General features: G+C 40.5%; 6 non-coding genes across 6 annotated transcripts; 4 read left to right on the top strand and 2 right to left on the bottom strand.

Annotated features, from left to right (window-relative positions):
• The first annotated feature begins 1685 nt into the window (after nt 1-1685).
• Nucleotides 1686-1759, top strand: TRNAT-AGU (transfer RNA threonine (anticodon AGU)). The gene has a single exon. It is a non-coding gene; the product is annotated as a tRNA-Thr (tRNA).
• Nucleotides 1760-5844: 4085 nt separating this feature from the next.
• TRNAV-AAC (transfer RNA valine (anticodon AAC)) lies at nt 5845-5917 on the top strand. Its single transcript has one exon. It is a non-coding gene; the product is annotated as a tRNA-Val (tRNA).
• A 4595-nt stretch (nt 5918-10512) lies between these two features.
• Nucleotides 10513-10594, top strand: TRNAS-CGA (transfer RNA serine (anticodon CGA)). Its single transcript has one exon. It is a non-coding gene; the product is annotated as a tRNA-Ser (tRNA).
• A 1099-nt stretch (nt 10595-11693) lies between these two features.
• TRNAR-ACG (transfer RNA arginine (anticodon ACG)) lies at nt 11694-11766 on the top strand. The gene has a single exon. It is a non-coding gene; the product is annotated as a tRNA-Arg (tRNA).
• A 1576-nt stretch (nt 11767-13342) lies between these two features.
• TRNAI-AAU (transfer RNA isoleucine (anticodon AAU)) lies at nt 13343-13416 on the bottom strand. The gene has a single exon. It is a non-coding gene; the product is annotated as a tRNA-Ile (tRNA).
• A 912-nt stretch (nt 13417-14328) lies between these two features.
• On the bottom strand, nt 14329-14401 carry TRNAF-GAA (transfer RNA phenylalanine (anticodon GAA)). The gene has a single exon. It is a non-coding gene; the product is annotated as a tRNA-Phe (tRNA).
• Between the last annotated feature and the right edge of the window lie 388 nt (nt 14402-14789).

Genomic DNA, 14789 nt, shown 5'->3' with positions numbered 1-14789 from the left:
ACGACGGTCCAAAGTCTTCTTCAAATTATAAATGACACTTCAAAAGCATTGTCTTGCTGTTTACATTGGGAAGAGGGAATTGTTTCTTTGGCTGAGGAAATGGATGAAGAGGGTGGGAAAACTTTCTTATTCTGTCTCAAGGAAATGTCCTTCTTCCAGGAAAACAATCTTTCTCAAACCTCGCATTCTGACCCGAGAAGATTCAGGCCAACGTCCCTAGGCAGGGCTTCCTGAGACCGCGACGGGTGGATCATGGAACTGGGCAGGTGTCAACCCAGGGAGGGGCACGTAGAGCAGCTAATTCCTGAGTCGCCCTCTGCTCTCCTTGCTTGGAGCTACTTCTTCCCTTCTTCTCACCACGACTGTTTCTGTTAAGTTAGGGGTAGTAGTATTTTTCAGAAGTTAGTTGACCTGTATACATTTTAAAAGCCTTCTTTATGCTCTCTCCTTCCATTTATATGTACATGTGTGCATATATATCAATATACGAGTATATTACATAGTTTCCTTTTGGATATGCACCGCTAGTATATAAAGTATTTAGTACTTGGTATTTACGGGGTTTTTTCCCTAGAAATGAGAATCATATCCTTTGACTAGCTAAATTTGCCATCTATTTTCTAAGTTTCCATTTCAATCCTTTGCTTTTAATATCATAAATGTAAATGATTCTCCTGGTTCTTTAGCACCTTTCACTAAATTTGTACATCTTTTGAATCAACTTGTAGATGTCTTCATTTGTTCTGTGTACAAAATTTTGAAAGTTTGTAGAGCAGAATATTATCAGCAGTATCTATCATTCTTGTTTTACTAGGGTACTTGGTATGGTTAAGTGATTTTTGAAAATCTGGGCCACATTCAGACTTACTTTGATAGTAGGCCGCAGTCACTTGCTTTTGGTCATAGGTCAGTTCCCTGGGAAATAGACATTGAGATGGAGATTTCTGTGTAGGAGTTTTATTGGGAACTCTCGGAATCAATAGTAGTGAAAGGGTGAGGGAAGCGGGATTAGGAAGAGGCAGAAGTTAAATTTGTTGTAACGGAGGCCTCAGCTGATCTCACTGGGATATTTGAACCTGAAATGGCCCTTCAGTAATGTTCTGAATTGAGGCTGGATTTGAGCTGCACCCAGGGGCAGGTGTGACTTTGAGCAAGTTGCCTCTTTTCTCTTGAGGACAGTGTCCAGAAACCAACCCAGTTGTAAGCCATCAGAAGTCAGCACTCCTGAAGTGGAGAAATAAGTGCTACCATCCCGAGGGTGACTTGACAGGCGCAGCGCACACTGCTCTTTCTGCAACCATGTGTCAGACATGTGCTAATCTTTGACTAGTAACCCCTCAGCACACTAACAGAGAAGAGTGTAGCTGTGGTTAAAACAAAATGATGGTTAATATAAAGCCATTTCACTTTTTCTCTTGGAACAAGCGTCTCTGACCCCTGTTGCCAGAGTTTAATCTAGTGAATCCAGTGGTGTCTACGCTGGAACAATTTCCCAAGAGGAGATAGTCATCTTAATCCAATCCCTGTATTTATTCTTCCAAAAGAACATTTTTCGTTGGTTTGGGCTGAAACAAGGTGTCTTTTTAAAATTTTTCACCTGGCAAACCACTTACTAAACCCATCACAGTGGAGCGATATGTAAAATTATCTTCAAATAGCATGTAAGAGAAAATAAAGCCAGGTGAGGCTCCGTGGCTTAGTTGGTTAAAGCGCCTGTCTAGTAAACAGGAGATCCTGGGTTCAAATCCCAGCGGGGCCTGCATTCGTCTCGCGTTATACCTTCGTTTCGTGACGTTTAACCCACCAGAAGATGTTTTTCTCTAGGTGAGTAGAAATCAACTTGACCTGACACCAGATGAATACTCAGGACTCAAGCTTTGCTTGGGGAAAAGGGGGTACTCTGTAGAAGAGGACAGCGGTAGAAGGTCGAATAATATGGTAGAAGGTGGAATAATACCCTGAGAAGCATTCCCAATACGTATACCAAGAGTAATTTAAAGACTCTGAATATTTCTCCTAATTATGACGTTAGCAAAGGATAGGTAGCGTAGCCTAGCAGAGGTTTGCACCTTTATCCAACCATTTGAATCAAGTGATGGAGATTCAACAACTTTACGTACCTTTCAGATATCCTTTGAATTTGCCTGATTACTGAGAGAGGTTTAGTTATTTTTTTGTAAACTCAGACGCACTTAGAATACAGCGCATCTCAATTTTTTTTTTTTTTACAAATGCCTTTTCTAATTTCAAGGTAATATATGAAAGTATTTATCAAGTACTTTTGCGGAACAATGGATAGTGCACTGAAGACACAGACCCATGGTCAGTGGCAGTGAGTTTAAACCCTCTACCATTGAGTCTTTCTTGCTACTCACCACTTCTCCTAGTAAACCTGCTATTTTCCCTTGCATTTCTGCTCTTAGGCCTAGTCTAAAGGAAGGTAAGGGGAAAAATAAAATAAAGGGCTAAAAATCCTAATTTAAGCTTTAAATTGAGTGTTGTAATAGCTGTTTCTACTTTTTAAGTGACTCTGACATCACTGAAATTTTTTAAAAGAGGAGAATATGATGTCATCTTAAAATAAGGATGGTTAATGACAAAACATATAAAGCATCTAACAAAATTTGGTGACAAATGAAAAAGCATTTTGAGACCTGAAGTCTTTAGACTCTTTTCTAGACAGATTTTTATTCAATACATAAAATTCTGAAAAAGACATCAAATCCTAAAAACAAAGGTGTTTCTGTTTTATCTGCTCTGTTTCTTTTGGCATCCTAAGATATATCTTAAAATAATGTCAGACTCTACAAACGCCCACTCACAGAATTCTACAAGCAATGATTGAACCCTAAGTACCTTTTGGCTGCTCATTGTCACACCCAACAGATTAATTAATCCCTTGTTGAGCATCCAAGAATGCAAATGTGTCAGAAGACTGACATTTTAATAAACCTCTTAAAATGGAATTGAATCTAATCAATGATATCCGGTACCTCCAGAAGTGTTGACTACTTAATAGTACTAAATGATAAAAGATTATTATTCTATAAAAATATTTTTAAAATAAATCATGGACATTCACAATTGTGTCTTTGTTAACGGACCCCTCTCTAATTGAAATACAATTTCTTTCTTGATCTAAATAATTCTTCACTCAAATCTCCTCCCCCATTAACTGTTCCTGGCTTGGGATCCTCAAATGGACAGCTCCTCTTTTGTGCTCTCAATGTAGGCCTGATGTTGTCTTAGGCCAGCTGTGTGGTTCTTTCTTCTTCATGTCCAGGTATTCATTTCCCATGTTGGGGACTGGATAAAGTTTGGTAAACTGATTCAAATGGAATGTCCCTTTAAAAGGTGGAAGATAAGGCACGGTGATGATGGAAAATGTTGGGGAAACAGAAATGCTTAGGAAGTGTTCCCATTTGGTGCCCAACCAGGGAACTTTACGTATGTGAAGTGAATATGATGATGACTACACTGTGGAAGGTTAATTTCAAACATTGTTACTCTGTGGACTCAACTGAGATCTTCTGGATTCAACTGTCCTTGTTCCCTGTTATCATACTTTCTTCTCTGTGGCTGCAATTCCACACAAGCAGCACACCAAACTTGAGTCTTGAACATCCACAGATTGTTAAGTTTTAAAGTTCTCTGAGCCTTGCACCTAAACAATGGTCATACATGGAAAAATTGAAAGCACTTGGCACTTTCCAGGGCTGACATTTACATCCTGACTCCATTGCAGAGTGTCTGGAGCTCATCCTTCCTTGGCTGCCTGCCTGGAGCTGATCTTTCAAAATATCCATGTCTGAAAGAGGTCTCTCCCTAATTTCAAACTCATATTTCCATCGCCACCTGAATTTCACATGACTACCACTTGCACAGCACACCATGAACTCAACTGATTAGCAATCTCACTGGAAATCTGTGGTTAAACTTGACTGCTCCCACCCAACCAACCAAATTATGGCAAAGTCTTCCTGATTTTACCTTCAACATATGTGAGATGCCTTTCCCTCTGTTCATTTATTGGTTCTTGTTTGGATCTTCAATATCTCTTCTTCACCACAATCTACAACAGCCTCTTCCTGTTCTCCCTGTCTTCAAGACTGGCTATCTGTGCCATTCTCAACACAACAGACAAAAATCTCTGCCTTAAAGTACAAAACATAATTTCCTCCCTAAAATTTCCCAATCTTAAATCTTTCTTCATTCTCTAATATATGCATTTAAACCTATATATTTCCCTCTAAGCACTGCTTTAGCTGTATGTTGTATTTTCATTCTTTCAGTTCAAAGTATTTTCTAGTTTCCATTGTACTTATACTTTATGTAGAAGTGTAACGCTTAGGTTTCCCAATATTAGAATTTTCTAATTGTCTTTTTGTTATTGGCTTCTAGTTTAATTCTGTTTTGTCAGAAAACATTTTAAAAATTGTTTTAATCCTTTAAAATTTATTGAGACTTTTTTGATGGCCCTTGTTTGTTTTGGTGAATTTTTAACGTGCACTTGAAAATAATGAGAATTCTGCAGTAGTTGGGTGCAGTGTCTAATAAATGTCAACTAGATAATCCCCTTTTTTTGTCAGTTTCTCATCAGCTACTCAAAGTGGACTTTAAAATCACCAACCATTGTTGTGCTTATTCTAGTTTTTGTTTTACTTTTCTCAATTTTGCTTCCTATGAGAATTGATATGTTTTCTTGCTGAACTGATCATTTAATTATTATGAAATGTTCCTCTTTATCTTTGGTCTTTTTACTTTGACGTCTACTCTGTCCAATATTGTATATCCACACCAGTTTTCTAATGGTTGAAGTTTTAATAGTTTATCATTCCCTATCACTTTACTTTCCACCTGTTGTCTTATTTTTCAAGTGCATCTCTTGTAAGGCGGACACAGATGGCTCCTGTTTTTCTTTGTTTTATTTTACTATTTAGCATGCCAATTTCTGCTTTTTAATTGTTTATTCCATTTACATTAAACACAATTATTTATATTTGGGTTTAAGTTGATCATCATTATTTATTTTCCATTTGTCCTACTTGTTCTGTATTCCTCCTTTTCTACCTTCTTTTGAATTAACATTTTTATTCCATTTAATTTTTGTTTTACCTAAAATATAGTATAGTTTCTCTCCAGCTGCTTTTAAGATGTTTTTATCTTTATTTTTCAAGAATTTCAACATAATTTGGCTATAGTTTCCTTTATATTTATGCTGGTTGTTATTTGCTGAGCTTATTGAATCAACGAGTTGTCACATTTTTTTTCCATTAAGCTATAAGTTCCCTTAAGATTAGAGCATTTTAATTTATGTAAATTACACTTTGATATACAAACAACAACAACAAGAAAGCTTCGATGATGACATCTACACTCCAAGAATTAAAGGTTAGTCCCAATCTCTCTCATCATAGTCAGTTTGAAATGTATCTTCCCCTCTTTGGAAGGCACATCCCTCTTCCCTCTGAGCTGGCCCATATATTCCCATTTAGTTTCATTTCTTTCCATGCCTTGCTTCAGATTCTTGGATTCCCACCCCTGCTCCACTCCAAAGACTGGTCCCACTTCATGCAGTTCCCAATGACAAAATTCCCTTTCGTTAGGAAATACTTCTTTTCATCTACGAAGTCTTAGATTTGGTGTCGTTTTCTCTGGGAAGGCTTCAAGGGCATTCCAAAATTTTCGGCTGTTCGAACAAGCTTCTCTGAACATTATGATAGGTATATTTGGTAAACACATTTCTACTCATATGTAATATCTTTGATTTCAAAAAATGGAAAAATATCAAAGACCTAGGGCATCAAGAAATATTTACCTTTACCTGTCCTGCGCTTTTATCCGGTTTCCGTAGTGTAGTGGTTATCACGTTCGCCTAACACGCGAAAGGTCCCCGGTTCGAAACCAGGCGGGAACATATATACCTTCTCTCGCTATTGCTGAAGCGCGGTTTTCCATTTTTCGCAAGATGCTTTCTTTTTGTGGTGCCAGACTTCAAAACATAGAAGTATATTTGCCCTTCTTTGGAGGTCTAGGGGTTTAAAATGAAAAGCTATCCCGACTCAACCTGCGCTGAAGCCGAGGTCTCCCCACGCCCGGGCCCGCGCAGGCCGCGAGCCGCCCTTTCTCCTCCTGCACTCGGCGTCCTCCCGCTGGAAGGGCCGAGGGGTCCGAGAGGTGTCAACCCGAGGACACCCCCGCTGCACAGGACCCCGCCTGCGGCGCGCCGGCCGCACTGCCTCCCTTGGACGTGTGGGTTTTCTCCTGAACTTCAGAGGAAGAAAAGTGCTCCACTTCGAAGCTAAGCAGCGATCGCACAACTGTCCAGTTATTCTTATTCCTATTAGTACCATTCAGTGGTTCCAAAATTCATCAAGCGTAGATGGGGAAGAAGGGTTGGGAGGAGAGGAGGTGGAAGGATGAATAAGAGGAGATTCCTGCCCTCAAGAACTCCGCGGGTATCTGTACTGGAGAAAGGCGACTCATCCGCATTTTCGGGACCGCCCTTTCCCCTCCGTTCCCACCACCCCAGGAAGATCCTCCGGTACCGTTTCTCGGCGGGGCTGGCTCTTAGGCTATTCAACTCCAGTAGATGTCCCCAGCCCTGGGAAATGCTGCCCCAGCCCTCACCCCTGGGAGGGCGGACACGGGCCCTCGCTTGTTCCCGGGAGCCTCCTCTTCAGGGGAATCAACACGACGCTCTCCTAAAACTCAGCATCTGGCATCCAGCTCCGCCCTAAGTGGGCGCCCAGAAGGAGGAGACCGTCCCGGATGAAAGGAAGGATCCTGGCCATTCCTGATATCAGTTGGGGGTTTGGGCAATTTGAGGGATTTCCCGGAGCTAAGAAAGGGTTGAAAACTTTGGTGACTTGTTTGTGTGTATTTCATGATATATTTTGCTAAAAATCACCTAAGGATGCAGTTTTTCTTTTCGAATGGACACAGCACAAGGAGGATGATTCCATTTTCCTGGAAGGAGATAATTTTGTCTCGAAGTGTTCAACTCGGTTAACAGCCGCGCCTGCATGAAGTGACCACACGGGGGCGACAGAGACTGAGCTCTCCGGATGGGAAGTAGGGGCCTAGAATGTGCCCCCACCAGTCCCACGGGAGGATTCTCACGATCCTTCTGATGTGAATTCTTTCAAACTTCTTGGGGGAATTTAATTGGTTTTTCCTTAGAGGTTAAGTCACATCAAACCTCATATTCTGGTTATTTTGTCTAGGTAAAGGCAAGTGGAGGCAGAAAGAAGCATTTTAAGAGTCTGCTCACACTACACGTTGTAGATATCATATTATACAACACATTCTGTATAACTGCCCCAAATGCCAACCCTTGAGTACTTCTCCACCCTCATGTCACAGCTCACTGTCACTTGCAGTCCGTGTTCCATACTCATGGGTCTTTAGGCAATTAGTTTTTCTCCTACTACTGGACTTTGTACACGAAAAGTCCTCTAGTTGAAGATTTTTGTACTTGCCTCCTTGCCTAGTTATCTCATGTTCGTGCTTAGATCTCAGCTGGATTATTACTTTTTCAGGGAAGACTTCCTTCAAATCCCTAAGTGAACGTACCATAGTACTCATAGTATCATGAATTCCCTGTACATTTTACATTTATCAGTGTGATAACATGATTAATGTCTGTTTCTCTCACTGGAATGTAGTAAATTGCATGAGGGTAAGAGCAGTGTCTGGTTCTGCTCATCAATGAATCCACACTGCCTTGCATATACCTAACACAAAAGAGACACTCAGTAGATACTGGTGTTAAGATCGAACCCTTACCATGGTTTTCTGAGGAAGTTATTCTTTTCTTAATTTTAAGTTGAGACACTGAGACTTGCAGCGATCACCTATCTGGCCTAAGTGTGGAGCTAGTGTGTGTGTTATGACTCGAACATGAGTACTCCTGGCTCCACATTACATGTTCATTCCTTAATATCCTCTTGGAAGTGGGTATACTTTCTTCAAATTCGTAAAGCTCTGATCTTTGCAGTTTCCATGCGTAAGGGAAGAAAAACTTTTTCTCTACCCTCATAGGATTGTAGCTGGGACCTATGAGTTAAACTGATGAAGGACAGATTACTAAAAGAAAATGTTTACAAATTTTATTGATGTTAATATTTTTATTTTACTTTTGCATGCACAGAGACTTCACAGAAAAGAAGTGAGAACCTAAAGAATCAGTTAGACTCAGAACATTTTATGCTGTTTTAACAAAAGGCAATAAAGTATAGAGAAGTAGTGACAGAGAAAAGAGGGATTTGGGCTTCCAAGGGCAGTAATTTGGGAAGGTAAGTATATGGGGAAGCTAACAGAAGATAAGGGTTATTTTAGTAAGGTTTCTTGGTGCAGACTGATCTTGGTGGCACCCTTCCATCTCTGGTGATAAGGGTTGTTTTCCAACTTCTGGTACCAGAAATGGGGAGGGGAACATCTTCACAAAAGGAAATGTATGCCTTGCTTTTTTGGCAGAGAGGGGGGAGGCCCCAGAGTCCTTCCTGTGTTTGCTTTTTCTCCCTTGCCTTCAAAACCATCCTTATGCCAAAGTGGCATATTTTGGGGTGGCATATTCTGATCCCCTTCCCATGCTATGTTGTTAAAACTAAAAATGGGAAAGAAATAGCTAGAACAGTGGTAATAGCTACTATTTATTACCAGCTATTAAATCAAGTAGTTACTGATTTTTCATATATAAACTAACAAGCAAGCCTAAGGGGTAGGTGTCATTGCTGTTGACAGTCATTTCCTTGCTTTATAGATGCAGAAGCTGAGGAGTGCTCAAGATGACCAAGTTGTAAAATTTGGAGCCAGTATTTGTATCCATGAGTGTCTGAGGCTAAAGTGTTCTACATTACTGCAGTTTTCTAGAAGAAGGATGGGCTTACAGAAAGACATGGATATTAAGAGGGTGAAACAGAGCATAGAATATGAAAGCAATTTTACCAATTTTGGGAGAAGGCAGAAAAAGCCACATCTGAAAAGTCTCGGAGGACGTGGAGAGTAGCCAGAGATAACTCTCACAAACATTACGCTTATTACTGGTATTGCTCCCCTGGAGGAAATGGGGAAATGCATATCTCAGAACAAAAGGAGGCTTGAATTGTTCATTTAAGGGAATGGGTATGAACAATGGTCCTGATGCTGAGGCAGTATTCCCTAAGACAAACTATATAGATTGCTGCCTTTGAATGTGAGCATCAGAAAAGTTCTAGTCAAATACATGGTTCTTGTCTAGGAAGTTGTTTGTTTTGAACCGTCCCAATCCCCCTAAAGTTCTTCCTCTTTTCCCAAGTCAAACAACATTGCTTCCCTTTCCTCCTCTTCAACTCCATCCCTAACCCTTAAGTCATCTCTGGAAGAGTGGAAAGATCTTTAGGCAGGAAGTCTGAATGCTGGATTTCAATCTTGGTTTTATTATGTTGTGATCCTGGGAAACTCAATAACCTCCCTGGATGTCATTTCATCATCTGCAAAATGGGATATTTAAAGCCATTTCATTCATTTTCAGTAAATATTTACTGATTGTTATCCATTCAGTAAATGCACCAGACATTCCTCTAGGTACTGGGAATCTATCAGTAAACAGACAAAAAACTCTGCCTTCACTGGAGTTTGCACTCTCATAGAGGAGACAGAAAATACGTAAAATAAACAAGCTAGCTTTAAAGTGTGTCAGATGATCATAAGTGATATAAAAAAAATAAAGCAAAGAATGGGGACGAGAGGCATTGGAATGAGGGGAGTTTATAGTTATGCTGGTGTTTCACTGGTAAGGTGATATTTGAGAAAAGACCTGAAGTAGTTAAGGGACTGAGTCATACATGTATCAAAGCAAGAGAATTATCGGCTGTGGGAACAGTCAGTGCAAAGGCCCTGAAACAGCAATGTACCTGATATATACAATGAAAAACAAGAAGGTCAATGGTAACTGCAGCACAGTAGGCAAGAAGGAGTACAGCCAGAGAAATGAGATCCCAGACAACCCAGTAGGCCCAGTGAGAACGTTGGCATTTACTCTGGTGAAATGAGGAGTTGCCTGTTGAGTTTTGAGTAAAGCTGTGCCGTAAAGTGTTTTAGGTTCAAAAAGATCTCTCTGATTGCTTTTCATAGAATGTTTTATAGGGATGGAAAGGGTGGAAGAAGGGAAACCTATTAAGAGATTTTTGCAATATTCCATACTAGAGATGAAAGTTTCTTGGAGCAGGGCTGTAGCAGTTTGGGTGGTGAGAAGTTTTTCATTTTGAAGGTACAAGACAATTCTCTCATATCCGTGGAATGAAAGAAAAGTTGAAGTAAAAAATGTTATCGAGTTTTTTTTTTGTTTTGTTTTTTTTTCCTGAATATCTGAAAATCTGAAATCGCCACTGAGTGAAATATGCAAGCCTAGAGTTGGAGAAGGTTTTCTTGGGGACACTCAGAAATCAGTACTCTTATCTCTTCTTCCGCCTTGCAAAGAAACGATGAATACTTGTTTTTAGTATAATGAATGATAATTTTTCTTGCCAAGCTGTGATGGCCGAGTGGTTAAGGCGTTGGACTCGAAATCCAATGGGGTTTCCCCGCGCAGGTTCAAATCCTGCTCACAGCGTCCTCGTTTTAGGTGTAGCTTTCGCAAAACTTGCTGCAGTCCCACCTAGCACGCGGAGAAATCCTAAGGGTTACAATTTAGAACCCGAAATTTTAAACAGGGTGGGCGCCAGTCAAAATTCATTCCCTTTCGTTGTCTGTGGTCATCCTGAGCCCGGACTCCCCACTGTCCACACCGGGCTTAGAGCCCGCTCAAAAATACTGGCTGCGATGAGATGAAGTTGTTAAATCTGTTAAAGTGAACATAGGAGGCCTTGGAATTTGGGGAAATAGTTTCTCTTTGTGGTTATAGAGAGCCGCAGCATCTTTCAAGCATCCCCAGGCAGCAGTCTTCAGTGTTTGTCCTCATAGCAGGGGCTGCTGGTGAGAGCCATAAAAATTTAAGATAATATTCCATCATATTTGCCACGCATTATTTAAGAGAAGCATTTTATACAAATGAGGAAATTGAGGCACAGAGAGGATATATGTTAACTGCTGACTTTGCCTCGAATTTCAAACCCACACAAAACTTCGTCTCCTTCTTAACGTACTAAACCACGCTTTTAAAGCACTTTTGCATTTTCAGCTATTTTGCCCACGTTGAACGGCTAAGTAAATTTTAAGCCAGTTTTATTGTTTTCTAAGTTTCTTTGTCAATGAGATTCTTTAAATGTATACTTCTAATGAATTCTTGTCTCATTGCATTTTGAGGGCAGATGAATATTCTGAAATCTTTAAAAAAGGAACGAAGAGCTGAAAACTAGGCACTAATACAAGCTGAGTAAGAGAGGGTGTGAAATGGAGTGAGAAAGAAACAGGGAATAGATAACTGAGTCCATAGATATTTGTTCAAGCAACAAGGGGAGCTACATACTAAGCACCAAACAAGCTTTCAACACAGAAAATAAGTGAAGATTGACCATTGTTTTCAAAGAAAACATTTTATGTAAATCTATGTCTTGAAACCAAATCACAAAAGAAATCATGCTTTCCCAAAGGCAATACAATCTTTGGTTTTAACCCCTTACTAAATTTTTAAAAAACCAATCATTTCTTTGGCTGGCATAAACTACAGAATAGTACTGAAAGCAAGAACATGAGAAAACTCTCCAAGGCTGGGGCCAGTGGCGCAAGGGATAACGCGTCTGACTACGGATCAGAAGATTCTAGGTTCGACTCCTGGCTGGCTCGAGAGGTCCGTCGGTTTTCTTTTTTTTTTTTTTTTCCTTTACTTTCCTAGGTAGCTTTTTACAAAAGGATACTGGAACAATTTTTAAAATCCTTCGAATGTATTTTAGTGGAACTGATCCTTCACCTTCAGTCAGTTGAGTCTGAAAGAGACTTCAAAAGCATTAAAGGACCCATCCTGAAAGACTTTCTTCCTACCTTTCATCACTTCTTGAACTTGAGAAAGGAGATTGGACGAAAAAGACCATTGGAAGGGAGGTTTTTAAATCAAAGTAGCTGTGAAGAAAAATAAACGAAAAAATTTCCTTCCAGTATCCTCTCCGTCAATATTTTTTTCCATTGGGAAGAGTCCTCATTCATAGAGAAGTATCCTGCACATCTCTTTCCTTGCATTGCTACTAGCAAAAAGTACAGGGACATCTCCTGGGAAAATGTTGAGTCAAGAAAGGTTCGGTTGTCGCGGGATGTGAGGGGCTCTTTGCTTCAGCTGGGTCGTTTAGACAGAGTTCACCCCCTTGAAGCCCGGCCGATGCCCCTCATCCCCGGTATCTTCCGCATAAGCCGGAACGGCCATCTTCCGGACATAGGCAGGAGCTGGGAAATTGGACCTCAGTGAACAGAAGAACCAAAAGGAATGCCCTCCCCATTGTTTTTTAAAAGTAAACACCTCAGGATAAGATGAGCGTGTAAGGAAGGCTCGGGAAGGTAGGACTCTCCAAAGAGACAGACCTGCCGCCTCTCTCTGCGTGGAGGCAGAACTGAGAGGCTTGGGGGGAAATCGCTGCCAAGTGGGTGAAATTTCCTGAAACTAATCCAAAAGAGCATCTTAATATGTAGCTCGATTTCCAGATATGTAGTTTGTATCCTCTGTCTGCACCGCAGGTAAGTATATCGAAGTTGCCGGTGTGTGCTACGAGGAGCACTGAGGCTGAAACGAAAGGAAACACTAAGAGTGCTGCCTCCGGGGACCCAAGTCTGTTGGGCTGTGAACAGATTGAATGGAAAACTGGCGTCTTACAGTTTCGCATTCCGTTCCCGCCTCTTCACTGCTAAAGGGAGAGACGATCTTCCGTGAAAGCCAAGTGGCATCTTCACATTGGGGCGGGCATTTACCTTGGAAACTGCCTGGGAAAAGGGAGAAGAACGAAGCACAGACGTTGCGGGAACACACCCTGGGTCTTGCCGCTGGTAGGACCACGCCCTAAACAACTCAGTCACTGGCCACCCTGAGCCTGCTGCCTTTTCTCGACTGAAACTGCTTTAAGCGCCAAAATAATATTGTCTCCTGAAAGTTCACAAAAACAAAGCAGGCACATCTCGTAACTCTTTCTAACTTTAATCCTTCCCTAAAACTCAACCGCCTCTTTTCCACACTACACCTTCAGTTTTAACAAACTTGAACTTTTAAAGTTACTTTTTACTTTAAAAAAAATAATGGCGAAACGAAAACACAATGCCCTCATGTTTCACAACGAGTGTTTGAGTTTTTGGTCCTGAGCAGTAGCGATAAGGGTTGTACACGCCTCGAATCGTAAATGTTCATCCGGCAGGTACCAGAAGTTCAAAACCCAACACAAGCTGGCCCGTACGGGGATCGAACCCGCGACCTTGGCGTTATTAGCACCACGCTCTAACCAACTGAGCTAACCGGCCACTGCAAGGAGCAGTCTCTTTTAAGAAAGTAAATTTATTTACATTTTTGTGTTTGAAAACTACAAGGAATATCTTTCCCCCCAGTTCTCTCAAACCACATTCATAGATTTTAATGAGGAAACTATACTGTTTCAATTCTTATTTGTATTAGAAAATCCACGGAGAAATTTTTGTGCAGAGGCTGAGTCTAGTTTATTTGTGTAGAAAGCACTGTAATGGGATTTTCAATCGTGGGTGAAGGGAACCTCCGGTTTTTAGAAGCATGTCCCTACTGGATCGCAAACTGCGAAATTCTCTTTAATGACTTGCAACTTAGTGACTTAATATTTTCAAGTCAGTATTAAAATTTTCACCCAACAGTGCATTCTCTGCATCCCTAAGTCTTTCAGGTGCTCAAAAATCACGGAAAAGAAATCTATCCGATACCTCTTCTGCAGTCACACGTCCTCTGCACTGGTCAAAATCAACTACATTCTGGCTTTTGAAGATCCTTGTACATTCCCAAATGTGTGTATAGACACTGATATTCACACAGAAAGACTTCGCTAAAGAATGAGCTTGTTTTAGTAATTAGAACACCGAAAGAATTACTGTGAATAAGTGGAGAATTGAAATTGCTTATGCCCTGCTTCTTATAGATGTCTTTAATACAATTTAAGTGCGAAGTAAATAAAGCACTGTTTTTTTGCTTTTTTCCCCCCCCCCTTTACTTCAAGGAATTACTTCCAAGGAAGCTGTGGAAGAATTTATGCATATGGGCATAGATTTGCGTCTTGCCATAGAAATTATAGGTAAATGTATCTAACTCCTCACCTTATAAGTGGCACTAAGGACTTAATACATATGAAGACAACGGACATTTGGTATTGGGTCAGTATCTCCTACTTCACACTAAAAAAAGTTACAAACAACTGCCGAAACCCGGGGTTGAACCAGGGACCTTCAGATCTTCAGTCTAACGCTCTCCCAACTGAGCTATTTCGGCCACTCGTTAGGGTTTTTTTGTTTTTTTTTGCTTTTTTTTCCCAACTATTCCTTTTAAGTTGTCTTTTCTTAACAACCTCTTCCATTTCAGAAAAAAATAAGAAAATCTTTTGTCTTGTTTTCTGAAAATATAACACATTTCCCATTTCAAAAGTAATTGTACCAACAAAAAATCAGACAACGGGTAAACATACCCAAAGCTTCCTGAGTATGATAGGAAGAACAAACAAAAAAACAAACAACAAAACAGAGTGATAAAAGAAAGTTTATGTGTGGTTTTTCAGGAATTGGATAGTTGTAGGGGTGTGGTGATTCAAAGCTTCCTGCTGGAATAGTAAACTTCCTAGAGCTTAAAGACAACAACCATTTGGGATCATTTCTAGCTTGAC

Source organism: Hippopotamus amphibius, chromosome 11, assembly GCF_030028045.1.
Source record: "Hippopotamus amphibius kiboko isolate mHipAmp2 chromosome 11, mHipAmp2.hap2, whole genome shotgun sequence".
Classification (NCBI taxonomy): Eukaryota; Metazoa; Chordata; class Mammalia; order Artiodactyla; family Hippopotamidae; genus Hippopotamus; species Hippopotamus amphibius.
The sequence above is the reverse complement of the archived record's forward strand: the minus strand, read 5'-3'. Positions and strand labels throughout refer to the sequence as shown.